The sequence below is a fragment of the Haematobia irritans genome, chromosome 2 (assembly GCF_050003625.1).
Source record: "Haematobia irritans isolate KBUSLIRL chromosome 2, ASM5000362v1, whole genome shotgun sequence".
Taxonomy (NCBI): Eukaryota; Metazoa; Arthropoda; class Insecta; order Diptera; family Muscidae; genus Haematobia; species Haematobia irritans.
Window position 1 is genome coordinate 10,320,743 of NC_134398.1, and position 27,017 is coordinate 10,347,759.

At 28.3% G+C, this 27,017-nt stretch overlaps 1 protein-coding gene across 1 annotated transcript in view; it reads left to right on the plus strand.

The window, feature by feature from the left end:
* Positions 1 to 2,527: 2,527 nt before the first annotated feature.
* GABA-B-R1 (gamma-aminobutyric acid type B receptor subunit 1) overlaps positions 2,528 to 27,017 on the plus strand; it is a 543,509-nt gene continuing 519,019 nt past the window's right edge. Inside the window, exons 1-3 of the mRNA XM_075294217.1 lie at positions 2,528 to 2,960; positions 19,557 to 19,987; positions 23,502 to 24,686. The gene's annotated coding sequence lies outside the window, so the exon portion shown is untranslated. The remainder of the gene's footprint in view (positions 2,961 to 19,556; positions 19,988 to 23,501; positions 24,687 to 27,017) is intronic.

Sequence of the window (27,017 nt, forward strand, 5' to 3'; positions counted from 1 at the left end):
AATATCAGATGTATTTTTTTTTTAATTTGTCCTAGTTCGTATCAAAATTTGACCATTGCAAGACGGTGGTGTGAGCCGATTCAATATCACAGTGAACGAATCCTTAGGTTTGGTTATGTATAGTAGTGGCAGCCCGATATTTCTGGCCCTTTACACTACCCAGTCCATTGTGATTCCACAGTGGTGAACTTTTCTCTTATCACTGAGTGCTGCCCGATTCCATGACAAAGGACCTACTTTTTTTAACCGAGGCCGAACGGCGTTTTATATTGCAGTTAAAACACTTTAAAATATTCAGAATGATTGCCAGCATTGCTGAGAGGGAAAAATCAATCGCTGAAATTTCTTTTGTGTTCGGTCGAAGCAGGAATTGAGCCCACAAACCTTTGTAGCAAGGCGGACATGATAACTATTGCACCACCACGGAGCCACCGTGGTGCAATGGTTAGCATGCCCGCCTTGCATACACAAGGTCGTGGGTTCGATTCCTGCTTCGACCGAACACCAAAAAGTTTCTCAGCGGTGGATTCTCCCACCTCAGTAATGGTGGTGACATTTCTGAGGTTTCCAAAACTTCTCTAAGAGGTTTCACTGCAATGTGGAACGCCGTTCGGACTCGGCTATAAAAAGGAGGTCCCTTGTCATTGAGCTTAACATGGAATCGGGCAGCACTCAGTGATAAGAGAGAAGTTCACCAATGTGGTATCACAATGGACTGAATAGTCTAAGTGAGCCTGATACATGGGGCTGCCATCTAACCTAACCTAACGATTGCACCACGGCAGCTCCTTTTCTTTTGTCTTCGCGAAGTGGGGGCGTTTTTCTTCACTTGAATGTTTATTTAATACTGCCCTGGGGACAATCTTCCCTTCTCCAGAGCTTTTTCGCTGGTGAAGACCATAATTTCGACATTCTCATTATCTCCGATGCGTAGCAGAGTTCCATAACACCTTTGAATGGCGATCGTGAACAAACGCTTTGTCAGACACTGCTCCAAAATTGTTTTGAGCTTTTCCACCTTCCTCATACCCCTAATATTGAGAAGAGATGACGTGGTCGGGGGGGTCTTGGGGATTTGCGTTCTAGAGCGAAAAGGACCTTAATTCGTGACCGTCCCAAAAAATCCAAATTGCGATGAAAATCCTCGTAAAATTTTTATATAAAAAACTTCGTATGGTCCTATCTCCTCAAATATGCATCCTAGAACGAAAAGGTCCTTAATGCAAAACCAGCCCAAAAAATAAAAATTTCGATGAAAATTCTCGTAAAATTTTAAAAAATCTAAAATTTCAAGGAAAATCAAGAAAAATAAATTTTTTTATATGAAAAAGTTATTTTGGCCATGGTAACCATTGCTTCCGGGTACGAAACGTAACCAGGGATTTGGCTTTGTGATTGTTTTAATTGCTTATCCTTTTCTCTCCTCCTTGTTGTTTGGGCTATAAACAATTTTACAATCTTTTATAATTGCAGTATATAACAGAGTAGGCAACACTTCTAGTAATACCAAAATCGAAAGAGTATTTCCGAATTTCCATAAAGAGAAAATAGAGAACGAGAGCAAGAACTTACATAGGGTATTGCCAGATGCAAAAAAAGCGACTTACAAAAGTAAATGTATGCCAATGTAATCAAGGACATGAGCAAATATTTTCAAACAATTTAGATGGTGGTGAAATATACAGAGAGAGAGAGAGAAGGAGAAATAGAGTGAATCTCTCAATAAAATCCTTTCGAAAAAATAAATGTGCGCAACATTAGAACACAAAAGCTTTCACCCACATTTCGGGTAAGCTTAACGGTAAAAACGTAAACAAAGACGATGACGATGACGGCGGTAAGGATGATGATGGCCACGACAAGTGCCAACAATATTAAAGAGTAAAAAATATTTACCAACTACTAGGTTTTACCTGGGTATGTATGGATGTATGTGCGTTGTGGATTTTGTATATCGGGGGTTGCCAGAGTGGTATAGAAAAAAAAATTATTTTTAACAAAAAATGGTGTCATTTAAAAAAAAAAAACTAGGAATAAAATAAACACTTCATACGTTTTTTGTAATTTGGAAAACCTTCTTTTTCCTTTGTCTCTTGTGATTGTTGTTGTTGCCAACAAACACCTGCTAGAATATGGAACTTTGGAATTTGCTAGGCGTAAACAACAAGGAAATCACATGTAATGGGAGAAGCTTTTATGTATCATCACAGCTGGTAGCTCAGAGCCTAAGACTCTCTTTTGCCAAGGGAAGTTTAGTGTTTTTTGCTTATCCCTAGTTGCTCTTATTGTTGTTGTTGTTGTTGGGTTTGCTATCTGTTGAAGAGAAGTAAAACCTAGGAAACCACAGTAGCAATGGTAACAGCAACAACAACAACTACATCGATAGTGAGGGCAATCAAAAAGCAAAGTTTCTCGGGGCTTTTTAAACAGAGCTGTTAGCAGCAGCCAGCCTTACAGCAAAGGTGGTTGAAGCCAAACGATTGGGTTAGATTGAATTCAGTCATGGAGTTCCAGTCGTCGGGTCAATTTGGAACATAAATAAAACGCAAAACGCTTAGAGAAACCCTAACCCAATTGTAAAACGCGTCGTGTGTCTTTCGCAAAGAAAAAAAGCTAAAATAAATCAATTTCAAATGAAAAGCTAAATAAATAATAAAAAAGCTAAAAAGCAGAAGAAGAAGAAAGGAAAAAAGAAAAAATATGAATAATGGAAAAAAGCGAAAAATATAATTATCGCTAAAGAAATTTAAAGCCTAACATATAATAAAAAAGTGAAACCAAAAAAGAGAAGAAAAAATTCAAAGTGAAGTGAAGGCTACAATGACAACAACAAAAAATCTATTATCATCCTCATCACAACAACCAAAGGAATAAAATATAATAAAATCTTTGCAAAAAACGAAATCCATTGCCTAGAAACCCAGATTCTTTGAATAAAAAAAAATCCCTTCTAATTCTTGGTGCGTGTCTTTTTTGTGAGAGCTGATGATGATTAAGAAAATTTATACCAACTCTTGATTTATACCTTAGTCTTTTTTACTCTTCTCTCCTTTTGTTACACTTCTCTGTTTAGGAATTTTGTGTTCTCTTTTAAGTTTTGTTTTTTAGTTGTCGCCTTATATTCAGTAAATGTCTTAAGTTACTTGTGTTCCATTTACTTGTGTTTTTTTCTGCTTCCTACATTCCTTTGTAGGTGTTTTTGACTCTAACGGTTTCTTTACTTGAGATTTACTAGGTGAAGAGATAGAAGGGAGAGAGAGAGAGAGTGAGTGCAAGAGGGTATACGCTTAAGCTTGTTTGTAGTATATGCGTATTGCTATGTGTGGCAGAGGGTGGCGGGGTGTTCTAGAGAGGCATTGAAAATGAGAGCGGGTGTTGTAACAACAACCAAACAAATCACCCCCAACAAAATGCGTTTAAGGTTATACCGTTACGGCCTGTTATTGACGTTGCTAGCTGTCTACCAACATTGTTGTAGGTTTCATCCAATGTTGTTTTCTGTTTGTTTGTTGTTGCTCCTGTTACGGTTGTTGGTTGTTGTTTTTTTTTTCTAGAGTCTCAATGTTTTCATCTAATGTTTACTTGGATGTATGTAGGATCTATGTGCGTGTGTTTTTTTTTTTTGTTTCTTAAAAAAAAAGAGAATGAATGTCGCCATCTCTGCAAAGGCAATGGCCAAAGTCATTGAAATTTGTGTGTTGGTAGTTGTTATTGTTGTTGTGTTTTTCTTCTTGAATTTCAATTTGAATAGAAATGTGATTGACGTGTTTAGAAGGACTTTATTTGGTCTGGTATGCTAGCTTACTTTGGCTCTTTTGCTTTATCCTTCTATGTTCTGTAATGGTGGGGACGGGGGGGTTGGTTCATTTCCCACAAATATTTGATTTTTTGACATTTGTATACACTTATCGACATTTACGTTCCACACACCCCCTACACACCATTTATTGTCTATTCACATGACGGCCTGTCATCGATACCTCTATGATAAACAACAAATTGAAAATGTATTTTTCCCCCAAATTTGATACTACCAGCTAACACTGAAAATTGGGGACAATGAAATAGTGAAAAAGGGCCAGAGATAGAGAAAGAGTGCGAGAGTGTGGCTAGAGGGGTAATGTAAATTTAAAATTTTATTAAGGTCTCCGTGAAAGGGGCTAGGATAGTCTATTTTAAGGTCATGGTAGAATTTTAAATTTTTTTTGAAAGAAAAGCTAGCCACAATTAATTGCGTTTTAGAATGATAGAGAAAGTTTTAGAAAAACATTTAAGGCTTTGCTAAAATTCGAATGGAGGCTATGTGCGAATTTTTTAAATGGAGATTTTTCCAATCTCCGCATCCATTATCACAATGGACTGAATATTTTAAGTGAGCCTGAAACTTAATCGGGCTGCCACTCTAACCTAACCTAATGTCCGCATCTAGAGAAGGAATGTGATGACTCCAAATAGATTTGAAGAGTAAAGTTTATTTTTGTATGAAGAACATGTAACATATTTGTCACAATTATAGTATTTTCTCGCATATTATGAATCTCATTTCTGCAAGTATTTTATGTTTGCCGCGAAAACAAATTTTTTGCCGGAAATTGTTTTCATATTTCCCATGCAAAAATATTATTTAGTTCATGAAGGTGGTAATATTCCTTCTCTTCGTATGGCAAACACATGGGAATTGGGTCTAAATCGTATTCCGAGTATAATGATGACCGTATAAAATGTTAGATGATTGGTCAATATATTAACAATCAACAATATGTTCTTAAACGGTCACGGGTTCGATCCCTGTTTTGGCCGAACATCAAAAAGATTTTTTTTAGTGGATTTGTTTCTGGCCTCAGTTTCGGCGATCACCTCTTCATTGCAGCCAATTGTTTTCCCTGCGAGTCTGAGAACAGGAAAAAGTCGCTGGGGCCAGATCTGGAGAATGCGGCGGGCGGGGAAGCAATTCGAAGCCCAATTCATGAATTTTTGCCATCGTTCTCAATGACTTGTGGCACGGTGCGTTGTCTTGGTGGAACATTACTTTTTTCTTCTTCATATTGGGCCGTTTTGCCGCGATTTCGACCTTCAAACGCTCCAATAACGCCATATAATAGTCACTGTTGATAGTTTTTCCCTTCTCAAGATAATCGATAAAAATTATTCCATGCGCATCCCAAAAAACAGAGGTCATTACTTTGCCAGCGGACTTTTGCGTCTTTCCACACTTCGGAGACGGTTCACCGGACGCTGTCCACGCAACCGACTGTCGATCTCAGTCGGTTGAGTGGACTCAGGACTCAGGAGTGTAGTAATGGAGCCATGTTTCATCCATTGTCATATATCGACGGAAAAACTCGGGTGTATTACGAGTTAACAGCTGCAAACACCGCTCAGAATCATCAACACGTTGTTGTTTTTGGTCAAATGTGAGCTCGCGCGGCACCCATTTTGCACAGAGCTTCCGCATATCCAAATATTGATGAATGATATGACCAACACGTTCCTTTCATATCTTTAAGGCCTCTGCTATCTCGATCAACTTCATTTTACGGTCATTAAAAATCATTTTGTGGATTTTTTTAATGTTTTCGTCGGTAACCACCTCTTTCGGGCGTCCACTTCGATCACCGTCCTCCATGCTCATTTCACCACGCTTGAATTTTGCATACCAAACAATTATTGTTGATTTCCCTGGGGCAGAGTCCGGAAACTCATCATCAAGCCAAGTTTTTGCTTCCATCGTATTTTTTCCCCTTCAGAAAACAGTATTTTATCAAAACACGAAATTCCTTTTTTCCATTTTTTTTCACATTAACAAAAGTTGCTTCACAAAAGACGCACTATCTCACAAACCAATTGACTTACAGAAGTCAAATTTTGACACGAATCATTTGAAGGTTGGTACTATACAAAAATAATATGCATTTAATACTAGCGACGCCATCTATGTGTCAGACCGGGGACTTATCAGCCAACCTGTTATGGGCACAATGTTGTCACTTTTTCATTCAACACAATTTTTAATATTTTTTCATTTTGGTGACTCTAGAGGAGGAAATTAGAAGCACGGTTTAATTTTTAACAATGTGTGGTAACTACGGATTTGAAGAAAATCTTACCAGAAATATGCCAAACAATTTTTTTTTTATAAAAAATTTTGTTAAAAATTTTATTCCTGTCGAAAAATTTGTCAAAACTTTATTCCTAGTTAAAATTTTGTCAAAATTTAAAAAAAATAGTCAACATTTTATTTCTATAGAAAATTTTCTGAAACTTTTATTTCTATAGAAAATTTTCTCAAAATTTTTATTTCTATAGGAAACTTTCTCAAAATTTTATTTCTATAGAAAATGTTCCCAAATTTTATTCTACAAATAATTTTCTCAAATTTTATTCTACAGGAAATTTTCTCAAAACTTTATTCTACAGGAAATTATCTCAAAATTTTATTTCTTTAGAAATATTTCTCAAAATTTTATTTCGATAGAAAATTTTTTCAAAATTTTATTTCTATAGAAAATTTTCCCAAATTTTTATTTCTATAGAATATTTTCTCAAAATTTTATTTCTATAAAAAATTTTGTCAAAATTTTATTTCTTTAGAAAAATTTGCCAAAATTTTATTTCTTTAGAAAATTTTTCCAAAATTTTATTTCTATAGAAAATTTTGTCAAAATTTTATTTCTTTAGAAAATTTTGCCAAAATTTTTATTTCTATAGAAAATTTTCTGAAACTTTTATTTCTATAGGAAGTTTTCCCAAATTTTTATTTCTATAGGAAGTTTTCCCAAATTTTTATTTCTATAGAAAATTTTCTCAAAATTTTATTTCTATAGAAAGTTTTCCCAAATTTTTATTTCTATAGAAAATTTTGTCAAAATTTTATTCCTATAGAAAATTTTGTCAAAATTTTATTTCTATAGAAAATTTTCTGAAACTTTTATTTCTATAGGAAATTTTCCCAAATTTTTATTTCTATAGAATATTTTCTCAAAATTTTATTTCTATAGAAAATTTTCTGAAACCTTTATTTTATAGGAAATTTTCTGAAACTTTTATTTCTATAGGAAATTTTCCCTAATTTTTATTTCTATAGAAAATTTTCTCAAAATTTTATTCTATGGGAATTTTTCTCAAAATTTTATTTCTATAGAAATTTTTCTGAAACTTTTATTTCTATAGGAATTTTTCTCAAAATTTTATTTCTATAGAAATATTTCTCAAAATTTTATTTCAATAGAAAATTTTCTCAAAATTTTATTTCGATAGAAAATTTTGTCAAAAGTTTATTTCGTTATAGTTGTTTTTCATCTCACCTTAAAGCCATGCATTGACTAAACTACAAGTGTAGCTTAACCAACAGAGGAAAAGTATGCTTGTCGAATTTATTTGGGCAAAGCCCAATACACTGCAAGATGGTTGGATGTGCAGCTGTTTCGGAATTACCACATTCCTCATCAGCATCCTCTACTTGCAGCAAAACTACCAACCAATTATCAGAATAAATTCGGGTAATTCACTCAACCCAAAGTGAACTACACTTGAACCTTCCGAAAAAGGGTTTTGATAGTCGGCTACTGCCTAAAACAAATTTGCAAGTGTAGTTCACTTTGGGTTGAGTGAATTACCCGAATTTATTCTGATAATTGGTTGATAGTTTTGCTGCAAGTAGAGGATGCTGATGAGGAATGTGGTAATTCCGAAACAGCTGTACATCCAACCATCTTGCAGTCTATAGGGCTTTGCCCAAATAAATTTGACAAGCATACTTTTCTTCTGTTGGTTAAGCTACACTTGTAGTTTAGTCAATGCATGGCTTTAAGCTGAGATCAAAAACAACAATAACGATTGAAGAGAAGCCAACAATAACAAACAAAACGAAAAAGTTTATTTCTTTACAAATTTTTTTCAAAATTTTATTTCTTTAGAAAATTTTCTCAAATTTTATTTCTTTAGAAAATTTTCCCAAAATTTTATTTCTGTAGAAAATTTTGTCAATTTTTTATTTCTATAGAGATTTGATTAACCATAATATCAAGAATTCTACCAATCCACCAAACAGAAAAAAAACCTACTATTTTTGGTAGACTTCTATTAACTGTGGCAACCTTGGTGGTAATACATATTTATTTTTACGTAGTATAGAACCATAGAACCATTTTTGGTTTGTAAATTTTATTTAAATTTAACCAAATATATTGTAAGGGAAATTGTAGGGAAATTTTTTTGGGAATATAGGGAAAGTAGGGAAATTTTCTTGTTCTTGTAGGGTAAACCGAAAATTTTCCCTGGCAACACTATAATATGGAACACTATGACGCGGCTGAACACTCTTAGAAAGAACACAAATGTGTGAACACTTTTTCATAAACAAAACCAAAACAATTTTGAACATGTTTAATGGTCCTTCTTTTAATCGGTACTTCTGTCTCTCGGTACAGAGGCCCCATGTTTATGGCTTAAGAAATCACATAGATATTTTAGCATAAAAAATATCGGCACATTTCTCACGTATCCATTTATATTAAATTAGGAAAATTAAAAATTAATATATTTTGCAAAAAATTATCAGGAAATAAGTTTCATGAATTAATTGCATACTTTCAGGCGTGCATATTATACGGTATCTCGTAAACAATATGAGGCCCATCTATATGGCTTAGAAATCACACAGCAATTTTCTCATCATCATTGTACATCAAACGAGAAACATAATATTTCGTGCAATTGATTTGTCAGGAAAAGTTTGTTTCGTATTAACAAATCTTTTTGAAATAATAGCATACTTTCAGGCGTCTCGTATACAATATGCTGTATTTCGACCCATCCCCGGCAAAACGCCGTTTTGAAATATTCGACTTTTTAGTCGTCCACCTTACTACCCAAACTGCCTCAGGTATGCAAGTCTAACGGATTGAGATCAGAAATTTTTTATAGAAATTAAGAGAAGAACCTGATTTTTAAGCCAATCTTCGTTGCTGCGTGCTGAGTGCGATGGTGCTGGCCGGTCGCAAAGTATATGGTATGCGAATGAAATTTTTGTCTGCACAGGGCTTCAATACTGCAACCAAACAAAAAATACTTTCCTCACGAACGAATATTTATACTTCTTATAAAGTATTTTCTTGTAGAGCAGATAAACTCGAATTTATGAAAAATGTTTCAACGATTGTCTTTAATCTATTTTATTTATTTTTTAAGGAAAATTTTATAGTGTCAAAAGAAAACTTTGCTTGTCTGAAATTTCATTCCTCAGAAAAGAAAACTCTTCATTCAGTGCATCTTGATCCCATGGGTGATAAATACGAGCGGCGGGCTCCATCGGAATAGCAACCAAATGCAATACACGTCAGCCACCTTGATTCAGATCGGCTGCGATCCAGCCGATCTGAAGGCCCTCTTCTATTGTTTTAACTCTTGTGATGACTTTGTACATTTTCATTGTGAATCATTCTTTTGCAAACAATAATGCTATAATTTTCCCAATAATTAACTGTATATTATTATCCATCCACATATTGATTTGTTTAATGATTGCTATGATTATATCATATATTTTGATGCATATAATTTTTTATATCTACGATATGATATTTTTCCATTGTATTTAATCATCATTTAATGGTTGATCTCTTTTATTTTGTGTGATTGCGTATATAATCCATTCGATATGGAGTTATAAAATGGTTTCGTCAAAAGGTTTTGGCAAATGAAATCGTCGTGAGATTTATTTAAACTAAAGGGTGATTCTTTTGAGGTTAGGATTTTCATGCTTTAGTATTTGACAGATCACGTGGGATTTCAGACATGGTGTCAAAGAGAAAGATGCTCAGTATGCTTTGACATTTCATCATGAATAGTCGAACGATCTGCCACAACGTCGAATTTTCAGTGAATGGGCCCTAGAAAAGTTGGCAGAAAATCCGCTTTTTTATCGACAAATTTTGTTCAGCGATGAGGCTCATTTCTGGTTGAATGGCTACGTAAATAAGCAAAATTGCCGCATTTGGAGTGAAGAGCAACCAGAAGCCGTTCAAGAACTGCCCATGCATCCCGAAAAATGCACTGTTTGGTGTGGTTTGTACGCTGGTGGAATCATTGGACCGTATTTTTTCAAAGATGCTGTTGGACGCAACGTTACGGTGAATGGCGATCGCTATCGTTCGATGCTAACAAACTTTTTGTTGCCAAAAATGGAAGAACTGAACTTGGTTGACATGTGGTTTCAACAAGATGGCGCTACATGCCACACAGCTCGCGATTCTATGGCCATTTTGAGGGAAAACTTCGGAGAACAATTCATCTCAAGAAATGGACCGGTAAGTTGGCCACCAAGATCATGCGATTTGACGCCTTTAGACTATTTTTTGTGGGGCTACGTCAAGTCTAAAGTCTACAGAAATAAGCCAGCAACTATTCCAGCTTTGGAAGACAACATTTCCGAAGAAATTCGGGCTATTCCGGCCGAAATGCTCGAAAAAGTTGCCCAAAATTGGACTTTCCGAATGGACCACCTAAGACGCAGCCGCGGTCAACATTTAAATGAAATTATCTTCAAAAATTAAATGTCATGGACCAATCTAACGTTTCAAATAAAGAACCGATGAGATTTTGCAAATTTTATGCGTTTTTTTTTTTTTTAAATTTATCAAGCTCTTAACAAATCACCCTTTATAATTAATCGTACAATTTATCATAGTGTAGTGTGTTGTATGATTTTTATGGATTAAATTAAGGTTTGTAGTTATATACCTTCCACCATAGGAGGGTATAAAAATACAAACAAATCGAAAGATTGCTATAAGACCCCATAAAGTATATAAAGGGTGATTTGTTAAGAGCTTGATAACTTTTTTTAAAAAAAAAACGCATAAAATTTGCAAAATCTCATCGGTTCTTTATTTGAAACGTTAGATTGGTCCATGACATTTACTTTTTGAAGATAATTTCATTTAAATGTTGACCGCGGCTGCGTCTTAGGTGGTCCATTCGGAAAGTCCAATTTTGGGCAACTTTTTCGAGCATTTCGGCCGGAATAGCCCGAATTTCTTCGGAAATGTTGTCTTCCAAAGCTGGAATAGTTGCTGGCTTATTTCTGTAGACTTTAGACTTGACGTAGCCCCACAAAAAATAGTCTAAAGGCGTCAAATCGCATGATCTTGGTGGCCAACTTACCGGTCCATTTCTTGAGATGAATTGTTCTCCGAAGTTTTCCCTCAAAATGGCCATAGAATCGCGAGCTGTGTGGCATGTAGCGCCATCTTGTTGAAACCACATGTCAACCAAGTTCAGTTCTTCCATTTTTGGCAACAAAAAGTTTGTTAGCATCGAACGATAGCGATCGCCATTCACCGTAACGTTGCGTCCAACAGCATCTTTGAAAAAATACGGTCCAATGATTCCACCAGCGTACAAACCACACCAAACAGTGCATTTTTCGGGATGCATGGGCAGTTCTTGAACGGCTTCTGGTTGCTCTTCACTCCAAATGCGGCAATTTTGCTTATTTACGTAGCCATTCAACCAGAAATGAGCCTCATCGCTGAACAAAATTTGTCGATAAACACATTTCGAACCGAACACTGATTTTGGTAATAAAATTCAATGATTTGCAAGCGTTGCTCGTTAGTAAGTCTATTCATGATGAAATGTCAAAGCATACTGAGCATCTTTCTCTTTGACACCATGTCTGAAATCCCACGTGATCTGTCAAATACTAATGCATGAAAATCCTAACCTCAAAAGAATCACCCTTTATATTCTGGGTCGTGGCGAAATTCTGAGTCAATCTAAGTATGTCCGTCCGTCCGTTTGTTGAAATCACGCTAACTTCCGGGCGAAACAAGCTATCGACTTGAAACTTGGCATAAGTAGTTGTTATTGATGTAGGTCGGATGGTATTGCAAATGGGCCATATTGGACCACATTTACGTATAGCCCCCATATAAACCGACCCCCAGATTTGGCTTGCGGAGCCTCTAAGAGAAGCAAATTTCATCCGATCCGGTTGAAATTTGGTACACCGTGTTAGTATTTGGTCTCTAACAACCACGCAAAAATTGGTCCATATCGGTCCACTTTTACGTATAGCCCCCATATAAACGGAACCCCAAATTTGGCTTGCGGAGCCTCTAAGAAAAGCTAATTTCATCCGATCCTGCTGAAATTTGGTACATGGTGTTAGTATATGGTCTCTAACAACCATGCAAAAATGGGTCCATATCGGTCCATAATTACATATAGCCCCCATATAAACCGATCCCCCGATTTGGCTTGCGGAGACTCCAAGAAAAGCTAATTTCATCAGATCCGGCTGAAATTTGGTACATGCTGTTGGTATATGTTCTCTAATGACCATGCAAAAATTGGTCCATATCGGTCCATAATTATATATAGCCCCCATCATTGGCGTAGCTAGGGGGGTGCTGGGGGGGCTATGCCCCCCCAGAATAGTTCTTGCCCCCCCCCAGAATAATCAAAGCTACAGTTGATTTATATTTTAATTCAAGCTTTGCGATGTGTTTAATCCAATTAAGATTGTGGCAGAGAGAGTATGTTAAGCATATTTTTTAGTATTGATATTTACATTACAACTAAAAACACGTAATAAAAACACTAAAAGGAAACTTGAGACGCACATTTTCAAAAATAGTCAATTTATAACTACGTTGATTAAAATCATAAATCGTCACATGCCCAATTTACCATCTAAAATCGTCAAAATCACGAAAAATCCACAGAGTTGGCACCGCTGCTCTCGACAGTTGCTTCGTTGTATTCTGTTCTCAGAGAATTTCTAAAAACTAATCGAAGATAGAAGTTTTATAATATTCAATTTATTTTTTGCCTTTTATTTAATTTTTTATTCTTAGAATTTTTTATACACGATGAATATATTAAGTTTATGTTTTGCTTTATGATGTCTAGTCCTGTTTTAAAACACACATTTTAAATAAAATTTAAAAATCATATGTTTGTTGTCTTGAATTAAAAATAAATTACAAAACAATATTTTTCAAACACATACTTAAAGCAATGCTTTTATTTTTTGTTATATTAAATAATGGTAAGTTGCTATTTGATTATTTATAGCGGTGTCGTGGAACCGGCTCCCACATACAATAAAATATTTTTTGTCTTCAACCATGAAATTAATTGATCTAATTAATTATACCCTTCACCACTACTGTGGTACAGGGTATAATAAGTTTGTGCATTTGTATATAACGCCAAGAAATAGTGGTCATAGACCCATCTTTTAGTATACCGATCGGGTAAGAATTAAAATCTGAGTCGATTTAGCGATGTCCGTCTGTCTGTCTGTCTGTCCGTCCGTCTGTCTGTATATGTAATTTTGTGCACAAAGTACAGCTCGCAATTTAAGTCCGATCGTCCTCAAATTTGGCATAGGGCCGTTTCTTGAGACAGAGACAATTGCTATTGGTTTTGGAAAAAATCGGTTCAGATTTAGATATAGCTGCCATATATATTTATCCCCGATCTGGTCATAATTGGCGTGTTTATCAACCGATGTTCTTCAAATTCAGTACATCCGAATATTTTATGAGTCTCAAAAAACTTGCAAAATATCAGCAAAATCAGTTCAGATTTAGATATAGCTCCCATATATATCTTTCGTCCGATTTAGACTCATATGACCACATAGGCCAAAGGTTACTACCGATTTTCGTGAAATTTTGCATAAAGAGTAGAATTGACATTCTACCAATGCTTGGTACACTTGATTGAAATCGGTTCAAATTTAGATATAGCTCCCATATATATCTTTCGTCCGACTTGAACTTATATGGCCACAAAAGCCAGAGATTTGCCGTGATTTGCTTCAAATTTTGCACAAGGGGTACGTTTAATAGTATCGTTAAGTGTGTCAAATTTTGTTAAAATCGGTTCAGATTTAGATATAGCTCCCATATATATCTTTCGTCCGATTGAACTTATATGGCCTCAAAATCTAGGGTTTTGCCGTGATTTGCTTCAAATTTCGCACAAGGAGTACGTTTAGTAGTATAGGTAATTGTGCCAAATTTGGTTGAAATCGATTCAGATTTAGATATGGCTCCCATATATATCTCCCGTCCGATTTGCACTCATATGACCAGGGGGGCCAAAGTTATACTCCCATTTACGTGAAATTTCGCATAGATAGCAGAATTATTATTCTAACTATACATGTCAAATTTATTCAAAATCGGTTCAGATTGTATATAGCTCCCATATATACGTACACCAGAGTTGGGGAAATATGGTCGACTGTTTCATATTTTAGACCCATTTTCAATGGGATTTTCCTCCAATTGACTGGATAGTTTCCACAGAGAATACAAATATGGCCAAAATTCTCACAGTTTACACAAAATTCTGTGATGATTTCCCCATATCCTACACACTGCAATGCCAAAATTTCCACAGAACGGATGAGTTTTAAATAAGGCTCCAAGTCGCCCTACACATATCTTGGCGAGATCTAACCAATATCCTTGTAAAATCGCCACTGCTGAGTAGCAAAAATTGTAAATATTACTCTAATTGTCCTATATCTCGAATACATATGCATCGCCTGAAAAATTAAAAATCTCTTTTGTACAATTGCATTAAAATTTCTCTCGCTTCATATTTCCCATATTTTTTACTAACATTGTGTATCATCCCAGGGCGTTAGCCGATTTAAATTTTAATTCTAGAGTTTTTGTAGAAGTACAAAAAATTGTTTCCATTAAAAGTATTTGTATCTGGAAATGCAAACCTTTATATAGCTCCCAGCAAATTTTAAGTAGTTGAGATGGTAACACAAATGTTTGTCTACATAGTGGTGAAGGGTATAATATAGTCGGCTCCGCCCGACTTTAGATTTTACTTACTTGTTTTTAATTGAAATGTATTCAATCAAAAAAAAATGATAGTATCAATCATGTATAGTTTTATCAATAGGGGTAATTTATCGCTTCGGAAATTTCGACAAAATTTTGAAGGATGTCTGGGGGGGCATAGCCCCCCCCAGAGAAAATTTCTAGCTCCGCCAATGGCCCCCATATAAATCGATCCCCAGATTTGGCTTGCGGAGACTATAAGAGATGCAAATTTCATCCGATCCGGTTGAAATTTGGAACATGGTGTTAGAATCTGGTCTCTAACAAATACGCAAGAATTGGTCCATATCGGTCCATAATTATATATAGCCCCCATATAAACTGATCCCCAGTTTTGACCTCCGGAGCCTCTTGGAGGAGCAAAATTCATACGTTTCGGTTCAAATTTGGAACGTGGTGTTAGTATACTAACACCACGCTAACAACCATACCAAAATTGGTCCATATGGTAATTAGTTATATATATATAGCCGATCTCCATTCACACAAAAATTGGTCCATATCTGCTCATAATCATGGTTGCCACTCGAGTCAAAAATAATCTACCAAAATTTTATTTCTATAGAAGCTTTTGTCCAAATATTATTTCCATAGAAAATTTTAGCAAAATTTTATTTCTATAGAAAATTTTGTTAACATATTATTTAGATGGAATATTTTGTTAAAATTTCATTGCTATAGAAAATTTTGTCAAAATTTTATTTCTGCAGAAAATTTTGTCAAAATTTTATTTCTATAGAAAACTTTGTCAAACTGATTTATATACGTATTTAATCGGTATTTTTTGATTTAATATATACCACGTATGGACTTACTTACAATTTAGAAGACGGTGTTAGGAGGTTTAAGATACCTTGCTATCGGCAAGCGTTACCGCAACTCAAGTAATTCGATTGTGGATGGCAGTGTTTAGAAGAAGTTTCTACGCAATCCATGGTGGAGGGCACATAAGATTCGGCCTGGCCGAACTTACCGCCGTATTTACTTGTTTTAAATATTGTAATAAAAAAACAAGTATTTGTAATATATTTGAAAATTTTATTTTTGTAGAAAATTTTATGTATAGAGAAAATTTTGTTAATATTTGATTTCTATAGAAAAATCTTGTCAAGATTGTATTTCTATAGAAAATTTTGTTTATATAGAAGTTTTGTCAATATTTTATTTTATAGAAAATTTTGGCAAAATTTTATTTCCATAGAAAATGTTGTCAAAATTTTATTTCTAAAGAAAATTTTGTTAAAATTTTATTTCTATCGGAAATTTTATAAAAATTTTATTTCGTTAATTGTATCAAACATTTAATCAAAATTTTATTTCTTTAGAAGATTTTGTCAAAAATTTATTTCTATAAAAAATTTTGCCAAAATTTTATTTCTATAGAAAATTTTGTCAAAAATTTAATTTATATAGAAAATTTTGTCAAAAATTTAATTTATATAGAAAATGTTGTCAAACATTTAATTTATATAGAAAATTTTGTCAAAAATTTAATTTATATAGAAAATTTTGTCAACATTTTGTTTCTATAGAAAATTTAATCAAAATTTTATTTATATAGAAAATTTTGTCAAAAATTTATTTCTGTAGAAAATTGTGTCAGAATTTTTTACTCTATAGAAAATAAAAGATTTTGTCAAAATTTTATTTGTATCAAAAATTTAATCAAAATTTAATTTCTTTAGAAGATTTTGTCAAAAATTTAATTTATATAGAAAATTTTGTCAAAAATTTAATTTATATAGAAAATTTTGTCAAAAATTTAATTTATATAGAAAATTTTGTCAACATTTTGTTTCTATAGAAAATTTAGTCAAAATTTTATATATATAGAAAATTTTGTCAAAAATTTATTTCTGTAGAAAATTTTGTCAGAATTTTTTACTGTATAGAAAATTTGTCAAAATTTAATTTCTACAGAATATTTTGTCAATATTGTATTTCTTTACGAAATTTTGTAAAAAATGTATTTTTATTGGAAATTTTGTGAAAAATTTATTTCTATAGAAAATTTAGTCAAAATTTTATTTATATAGAAAATTTTTTCAAAAATTTATTTCTGTAGAAAATTTTGTCAGATTTTTTTACTCTCTAGAAAATAAAAGATTTTGTCAAAATTTTATTTGTATCAAAAATTTAATCAAAATTTAATTTCTTTAGAAGATTTTGTCAAAAATTTATTTCTATAAAAAATTTTGTCAAAATTTTATTTCTATAGAAAATTTTGTCAAAAATTTAATTTATATAGAAAATTTTGTCAACATTTTGTTTCTATAGAAAATTTAGTCAAAATTTTATATATATAGAAAATTTTGTCAAAAATTTATTTCTGTAGAAAATTTTGTCAGAATTTTTTACTGTATAGAAAATTTGTCAAAATTTAATTTCTACAGAATATTTTGTCAAAATTGTATTTCTTTACGAAATTTTGTAAAAAATGTATTTTTATTGGAAATTTTGTGAAAAATTTATTTCTATAGAAAATTTAGTCAAAATTTTATTTATATAGAAAATTTTTTCAAAAATTTATTTCTGTAGAAAATTTTGTCAGAATTTTTTACTCTGTAGAAAATAAAAGATTTTGTCAAAATTTTATTTGTATCAAAAATTTAATCAAAATTTAATTTCTTTAGAAGATTTTGTCAAAAATTTATTTCTATAAAAAATTTTGTCAAAATTTTATTTCTATAGAAAATTTTGTCAAAAATTTAATTTATATAGAAAATTTTGTCAAAAATTTAATTTATATAGAAAATTTTGTTAAAAATTTAATTTATATAGAAAATTTTGTCAACATTTTGTTTCTATAGAAAATTTAGTCAAAATTTTATATATATAGAAAATTTTGTCAAAAATTTATTTCTGTAGAAAATTTTGTCAGAATTTTTTACTGTATAGAAAATTTGTCAAAATTTAATTTCTACAGAATATTTTGTCAAAATTGTATTTCTTTACGAAATTTTGTAAAAAATGTATTTTTATTGGAAATTTTGTGAAAAATTTATTTCTATAGAAAATTTAGTCAAAATTTTATTTATATAGAAAATTTTGTCAAAAATTTATTTCTGTAGAAAATTTTGTCAGATTTTTTTACTCTCTAGAAAATAAAAGATTTTGTCAAAATTTTATTTGTATCAAAAATTTAATCAAAATTTAATTTCTTTAGAAGATTTTGTCAAAAATTTATTTCAATAAAAAATTTTGTCAAAATTTTATTTCTATAGAAAATTTTGTCAAAAATTTAATTTATATAGAAAATTTTGTCAAAAATTTAATTTATATAGAAAATTTTGTCAAAAATTTAATTTATATAGAAAATTTTGTCAACATTTTGTTTCTATAGAAAATTTAGTCAAAATTTTATATATATAGAAAATTTTGTCAAAAATTTATTTCTGTAGAAAATTTTGTCAGAATTTTTTACTGTATAGAAAATTTGTCAAAATTTAATTTCTACAGAATATTTTGTCAAAATTGTATTTCTTTACGAAATTTTGTAAAAAATGTATTTTTATTGGAAATTTTGTGAAAAATTTATTTCTATAGAAAATTTTGTCAAAATTTTATTTATATAAAAATTTTTACGAACATTTTATTTTTATAGAAAATTTTGTCAAGATTTGATTTCTAAAGAAAATGTTGTTAAAATTTTATTTATATAGGAAATTTTGTCAATATTTTGTTTCTATAGAAAATTTTGTCAAAATTTTATTTATATAGAAAATTTTGTCAAAAATTTATTTCTGTAAAAAATTTTGTCAAAATTTTTTACTCTATAAAAAATTTTTCAAAATTTAACTTCTACAGAAAATTTTGTCAACATTTTATTACTTTAGGAAATTTTGTGGAAAATTTACTTCCAAAAAAATTTTTTCTCAAAATTTTATTTCTATAGAAAATTTTGTCAAAATTATATTTATATAAAAAATTTCGTTTTATAGAAAATTTTGTCAAGATTTTATTTCTATAGAAGATTTTGTCACTACAAGAGTAGTCGGCTATCATAAACCTTTTTTCGGAAGGTTCAAGTATGGTTCACCATGGGTTTAGTGAACTGCCTGAATTTATTCTGATAATTGGTTGATAGTTTTGCTGCAAGTAGAGGATGCTGATGAGGAATGTGGTAATTCCGAAACGTGCGTCCATCCAACCATCTTGCAGTCTGTAGGGCTTTGCCCAAATAAATTTGACAAACATTCTTTTCCTCTGTTGGTTAACCTACACTTGTAGTTTAGTCAAAGCATGGCCTTAAGCTGAGATCAAAAGCAACAATACCGATTGAAGAGAAACCAACAATAACAAGCAAAATATTTTAGTTCTTCAGAAAATTTTTGCAAAACTTTATTTCTATAGAAAATTTTGTCAAAATTTTATTTCTATGGAAACCGCCTCCCCCACCGATTCCTTTAATACCATTTGATGGTTGAATGGGTGTAGTTTTCAAAACTCCAGTTGTCATGGTCTCATAGACCCGCTTAAAACATGAGGTTTTGGTCGTTCACCTCCTTAGATTTTTTTTATAATCTCCATTCTCTATTTTTTTCTTCCCTGTATAAATTTTTATATAATTTGTTTTTATTTCGCAATAATCCATAATAATCATGTGACATTCTCTCTTTAGATATGTCATCATGTTTTTTTTTTAATTACAATGATTTTGTATTGTTTTTTCTTTCGTAGTGATTACCACATTTGTGAAAAATCTGGAAAACAAAAAAAAAAAAAATAAATCCAATAAATTAAAGTAAATTCAAACGATACCATTTCAATGAATGATCCATTGGATAGAGGAATTTAAAAAAAAAATTAAAACGAGTATATGGTGAAAACATTAACAAATAAAAAACCAAAGATTTATACAAAATTAAATGGATGTTTAAAAAAATGGTGAAATGATGGAAAAAAATCCATGGGTTTTAAGTGATGGGAAATGTAATTAACATTTCAACAAAACACAAAAAAAAAATGGATGAATGATGATTATAATTGAGGATAACACTGAAAGAGATTATAGGGAATTACAAAAAAAGTCAAATGACAAATGGAAATCAAAAAGAAATAAATAATAAAAAAACTAATCGAATAATTTACGGATATAAGAAAACGGAAATGTAAGCAAAAAAAAAAGCAATGTGTTAATACAATTATAAATGCTGATTTATGTAAGAGGAAATAAAAAAACAAAAACTAAATGCTAATAAAAACAAACTTTAAGAAATAAAAAAATTAAACAAAAATAATTATTAAAAATTTTAAAATTTAAATTTTAAATATTTTTGTGAAAGTTGAAAATTAAGCTTTTAAATATTGTTTTGCTACTTCAAAATTTTGTTAAAACAAAAAAAAAAAAAAGTATTAAAGCAATATATAAAAATTTAATTTATAAAAATTTTTGTGAAAGTTCAAGAATTGAAAAATAGGCTTATAAATATACCAGAATTACAAAATAAGCGTATACAATTAATATATTATTAAAAAAAATATTGAAAATTAAATTTTAAATGTTTTTGTGAAAGTTGAAAACTAAGCTTATAAATATTTTTTGTTAATTAAAAATTTTATTAAAAAAAGAAAAAATATTAAACCAAAATATTAAAATTAAATTTATAAATATTTTTGTGAAAGTTCAGGAACTGCAAAATAGGCTTATAAATATACTAGAATTGAAAAATAAACTTATACAAACAAAATATTATTAAAAAATATTAAAATTTAAATATTTTTGTGAAAGTTGAAAATTAAGCTTTTAAATATTTTTTGTTAATTAAAAATTTTATTAAAAAAAGAAAAGAATATTAAACCAAAATGTTAAAATTAAATTTATAAATATTTTTTGTGAAAGTTCAGGAACTGCAAAATAGGCTTATAAATATACTAGAATTGAAAAATAAACTTATACAAACAAAATATTATTAAAAAATATTATAAATTTAATTTTAAATATTTTTTGAAAGTTGAAAATTAAGCTTTTAAATATTTTTTGTTAACTAAAAAAATTTAAATAAAATGAAACAAATAGTAAACAAAAATAATAAAAATTTATTTAATAATATTTTTGTGAAAGTTCAAGAACTGAAAAATGGGCTTATAAATATATCAGAATTAAAAAATAAATTTATGCAAACAATATATTATTAAAAAATATTAAAATTTAAATTTAAAATTTTTTTTGTGATAGTTGAAAACTAAGCTTATAAATATTTTTGGTTAACTAAAAAATTTAAAAAAAATGAAACAAATATTAAACAAAAATATTAAAATTTAATTTATAAATATTTTTGTGAAAGTTCAAAAATAGGCTTATAAATATTTAAGAATTGAAAAAAAGCTTATACAAACAAAATATTATTAAAAAAATATTAAAATTTAAATTTCAAATATTTTTGTGATAGTTGAAAACCAAGCTTTTAAATATTTTTTGTTAACTAAAAAAATTTAAATAAAATGAAACAAATAGTAAACAAAAATAATAAAAATTTATTTAATAATGTTTTTGTGAAAGTTCAAGAACTGAAAAATTGGCTTATAAATATACCAGAATTAAAAAATAAATTTATGCAAACAATATATTATTAAAAAATATTAAAATTTAAATTTTAAATTTTTTTTTGTGATAGTTGAAAACTAAGCTTATAAATATTTTTTGTTAACTAAAAAATTTAAATAAAATGAAACAAATATTAAACAAAAATATTAAAATTTTATTTTATAATATTTTTGTGAAAGTTCAAAAATAGGCTTATAAATATTTAAGAATTGAAAAAAAGCTTATACAAACAAAATATTATTAAAAAAATATTAAAATTTAAATTTTAAATATTTATGTGATAGTTTAAAACCAAGCTTATAAATATTTTTTGTTAGCTAAAAACTTTAAATAAAATGAAACAAATATTAAACAAAAATATTAAAATTTTGTTTATAAATATTTTTGTGAAAGTTCATGAATTGAAAAATAGGCTTATAAATATACCAGAATTAAAAAATAAACTTTTGTAAACAAAATATTATTAAAAAATCTTAAAATTTAAATTTTAAATATTTTTGTGAAAATTCAAGAATAAAAAAAGGGCTTTTGCAAATAAAATATTATTAAAAATATTAAAATTTAAATATTTTTGTGATAGTTGAAAACTAAGCTTATAATTTTTTATTAACTAAAAACTTTAAATAAAATGAAACAAATATTAAACAAAAATATTAAAATTTTATTTATTAAAATGTTTGTGAAAATTCAAAAATAGGCTTATAAATATAGAAGAATTGAAAAAAGCTTATACAAACAAAATATTATTTAAAAAATATTAAAATTAAAATTTTAAGTATTTATGGTAATTAAAAATTTTATTAAAAAAAAAGAAAAAATATTAAAATTTAATTAAAATATTTTTGTGAAAGTTTAAAAAATTGAAAACTAAGCTTATAAATATTTTTTGTTAATTAAAAATTTTATTAAAAAAAGAAAAAAAAATATTAATGCAAAATATTAAAATTTAATTTATAAATATTTGTGTGAAAGTTCAAGAATTTAAAAGTAGGCTTATAAATATACTATAATTGAAAACATAAACTTATACAAACAATATATTATTTAAATTATTTGTTTATATATTATTTATTTTTTTTGTGATAGTTGAAAACTAAGCTTATAAATATATTTTGTTAACTAAAAAATGTAAATAAAATGAAACAAATATTAAACAAAAATATTAAAATTTAATTTATAAATATTTTTGTGAAAGTTTACCAAACAAAATATTATTAAAAAATATTAAATTTTAAATATTTTTGTTATAGCTATAAACTAAGCTTATAATTTTTTTAACTAAAAAATTTAAATAAAATGAAACAATTATTAAACAAAAATATTAAAATTTTATTTATTAATATTTTTGTGAAAGTTCTAAAATTGGCTTATAAATATTTAAGAATTGAAAAAAAGCTTATACAAACAAAATATTATTAAAAAAATATTAAAATTTAAATTCTAATATTTTTGTGATAGTTGAAAACTAATCTTATTAATATTTTTTGTTAACTAAAAAATTTAAATAAAATGAAACAAATATTAAACAAAAATATTAAAATTTTATTTATTAATATTTTTGTGAAAATTCAAAAATAGGCATATAAATATACAAGAATTGAAAAAAGCTTATACAAGCAAAATATTATTTAAAAAATATTAAAATTTAAATTTTAAATATTTTTGGTAATTAAAAATTTTATTAAAAAAAAAAGAAAAAATATTAAAATTTAATTAAAAAATATTTTTGTGAAAGTTCAAAAATTGAAACCTAACCTTATAAATATTTTTTTATTAAAAAAGTTATAATTAAAAAAACTAAAAAAAATTATATTAAAAAAACTAGTTTATAAATATTTTAGTAAAAAAATATTAAAAAAAGAGTTAAAAAATTAGTCGATAAATATTTTTTGTAAAACCTAAAAAATTGAAAATTAAAAGTAGAAAAAAATTTTGTTATTTAAAAATTAAAAAAAAATTTTATTTATATTATTTTTGGAAATTTTAAAACTTTTCCCATATCCATATAAAAAATTTAATTTCTTCATGTCTATTTGCAAAATAGTGTCATTTCACATTTATCTGTCTCTTTTATCCAGGAAGGAAATGTTTTATCTATGGCACTTTGCACGGAAGTGAAGATGAGAATAATTTCAAAATGCATAATGCAAAAATATTAAACCATTATGTTATAAGAAAAGCAAGAATAGTTAAGGAAACCCAAGAAAGCTGAACAACAATAGAAATAATAACAATCATTGAAACATCTCCTTATCCTTCGGTCAAAGAAAGCTACTAAGAATTTTACCCCACCATAGTCACATATAAAACAGAAATACGAACCTTCAAATTTAATATAGGATAAATTAAAATTCATCAGTTCGTCATATTTTCTAACAGCAACAGTAACAACAAAATTTTTTCGAAAAGAGTAACAACTAAAAAATAAGTAAAAAAAGAAATAAAATAATTAAAACCCCTTTTCATTTTGCTAAAGCAAAAAAAAAAAATAATAAAATAAAGAAAAGTTAAGAAAATCCTTCAACTGGAACAAAAAAGTTTTTTCACTTTTTCCAAAAAGCAAAAACATACCAACAAAAAAATCATATTTAACAAGAGCAAAACTAAAGAAAAAAAATATGCCAGTGACCTAAACTCAAACCAAGCGAAGTAAGAAAAACATCAACAACATCATTATCGCCTTCAAAATACAGCAACATTTCATCATCCATAAGAAAAATCAGCAGTAACAACAGCACTTGTCCTAGTGGCATCACTATAAACAGCATCAACAACGACTTTATTATTCTTTTCTCCAAAACGGAAACGGAAGTTCAGTGTTCTTAATCATACATACTCACACACAAAGAGAGATCCCTATCACATTTATATCCATAGAGTGCAATCATAAAGAAAACTCTCACACCCAAACAAAAGAGTGTGAGAGAGGATAAGAGTGCATCAATAAATTCTCCCAAAAAGTGTTAAAGCCTTAATACATTTGGTTGTTGTTGTTGTTGTTTTGTTTCTAGCTAAAGTTTAAATATTTCACAACCTCCAGTGTTTATAATACATACGTAAATAACTAATTTTTTGTGTGTTTTGTGTTGGAAGTTATTTCAACCATCCGTAACCAGCTACATTCCTACCAGTTCGGAAAATCAACAAAAACAACAACCACCTTTACATCACCATCGCCTGTGCTCCTTCATTGGTTCTGCTGGTTTTCCTACATTTCGATAAAACCAAAAGTTTCCAGTATACGTTTCAACGTTTCACAAAAAGTAAGTACAATAATAGTTTTTGTTTAAATTATTAAAAAAAAAACAAGTCAACCAAACAAAAACAAAAGTAAAACCAAGCAAAAAGAAAACAAGTGGTGAAAATTACAAAATAAACTTTTGATATTGAAAACTTGTAACATAAACATTAGCGAAGTTGTTTGTGAAAATGCCAACTAAGTCACGTTCGGGGGTGGATTTGATGATATTGGGTGAAAAAATAATTCAATTTAAAAATTGTTTAGTACTTAGGGGGTCGGGATTACGGTTGCCACTCGAGCTAAAAATAATCTACAACATTTTTAAAAGATTTTTACAAAAAAAAACTACCAAGCCAACATATCTTATTTGACAAAATTTTATATAGAAAATTTTGTGCTCATTTTATTTCTATAGAAATAAAATAAATCTAATTTTATTTCTAGAGAAATTAAATAAACAAAATTTTATTTCTATAGAAAGTTTTGTCAAAATTGTATATCTATAGGAAATTTTGTAAAATTTATTATTTTAGAAAATTTTGATAAAATATTCTGGCTATAGAAAATTTTGTCAAAATTTTATTTCTGTAGAAAATTTTGTCAAAATTTTATTTCTATAGACAATTTTGTCAAAATTTTATTTCTTCAGAAGTTTTTATCAAAATTTTATTTCTATAGAAATAAAATAAACAAAATTTTATTTCTATAGAAAGTTTTGGAAAAATTGTTTATCTATAGGAAATTTTGTAAAACAATATTTTTATAGAAAATTTTGTTAAAAGTTTATTTCTGTAGTAAATTTTGTCAAAATTTTGTTTTTAAGAATTATTTTTGATAGTTTCGGCTATAGGTCGATTAAAAACATAGATATGATGTTTTTCTTTTATTTTTATTTCCAATATTTCGGTTGACTTCGTCAAAACCGTTTTCAAGGCTGAAGTGAAACAAAAAACAGAAAATTTTTTTAAATTTAATTACAAAAATCACTAGCAAACAAAACCAAACAATAAATTATTAAACTATTATAATTTACATTTGTTCTGGTGTACACAGCATCACACTCTGTTTTACACTGAATTTAACTAAAACAGAGTGTGCAGCTTCACACCAGAACAAATGTAAATTATAATAGTTTAATAATTTATTTTTTGGTTTTGTTTGTTAGTGATTTTTGTAATTAAATTTAAAAAAAAAGAATTCTGTTTTTTGTTTCACTTCAGCCTTGAAAACGGTTTTGACGAAGTCAACCGAAATATTGGAAATAAAAATAAAAGAAAAACATCATATCTATGTTTTTAATCGACCTATAGCCGAAACTATCAAAAATAATTCTTAAAGATAAATAAAAAGGTCAACGATAATCATCCAGAAAAAAATAAATAATTTTTATAGAAAATTTTTTATCACAATTTTATTTATCTAGAAATTTTTATCAACATTTTATTTCTATAGAAAATTTTGTCAAAATTTTATTTCTACATATAACTTTTATCAAAATTTTATTTCTCTAGAAAATTTTGTCAAAATTTTATTTTTATAGAAAATTTTTTCAAAATTTTATTTCTGTAGTATATGTTGTAAACATTTTATTGCTATACAAAATTTTGTCAAATTTTTATTTCTATAGAACATTTTGTCAAAATTTTATTTCTGAAAAAAATTGTGTCAACATTTTGTTTCTATAAGATATTTTATCAACATTTTATATCTATAAGATGTTTTATCAACATTTTACTTCTATAGAAAATTTATTTGAAAGTCTTATTTCTATAGAAAATTTAGTCAACATTTTATTTCTATAGAAAAATTTGTCAAAATTTTATTTCTATAGAACATTTTGTAAAAATTTTATTTTTGTAGAAAATTTTGTCAAAATTTTATTTTTATAGGAAAAAAAATATTCTATAAATTTTTTTTTCTATAGAATATTTTTTTTTTAAATTTTTATTTTTATAGGAAATTTTGTAAAAATTTTATTCCTGTAGTAAATTTTGTCAAAATTTTATTTCTTTAGTAAATTTTGTCAAATTTTTATTTCTATAGAAAATTTTGTCAAAATTTTATTAATAAAAAATATTGTCAAAATTTTGTTTCTATAGGAAAATGAAAATATATAGGAAGTTTTATCAATATTTTTTTTCTACAGAAAATTTTGTCAAAATTTTATTTCTATAGGAAGTTTTATTAAAATTTTATTTCTATAGAAAATTTACTTGGAAATCTTATTTTTATAGAAAATTTTGTCAATATTTTATTTTTATAGGAAATTTTTGTAAAATTTTATTTCTATAGGAAGTTTTATCCAAAATTTTATTTCTATAGACTATTTTTTTGTTAATTTTTATTTTTATAG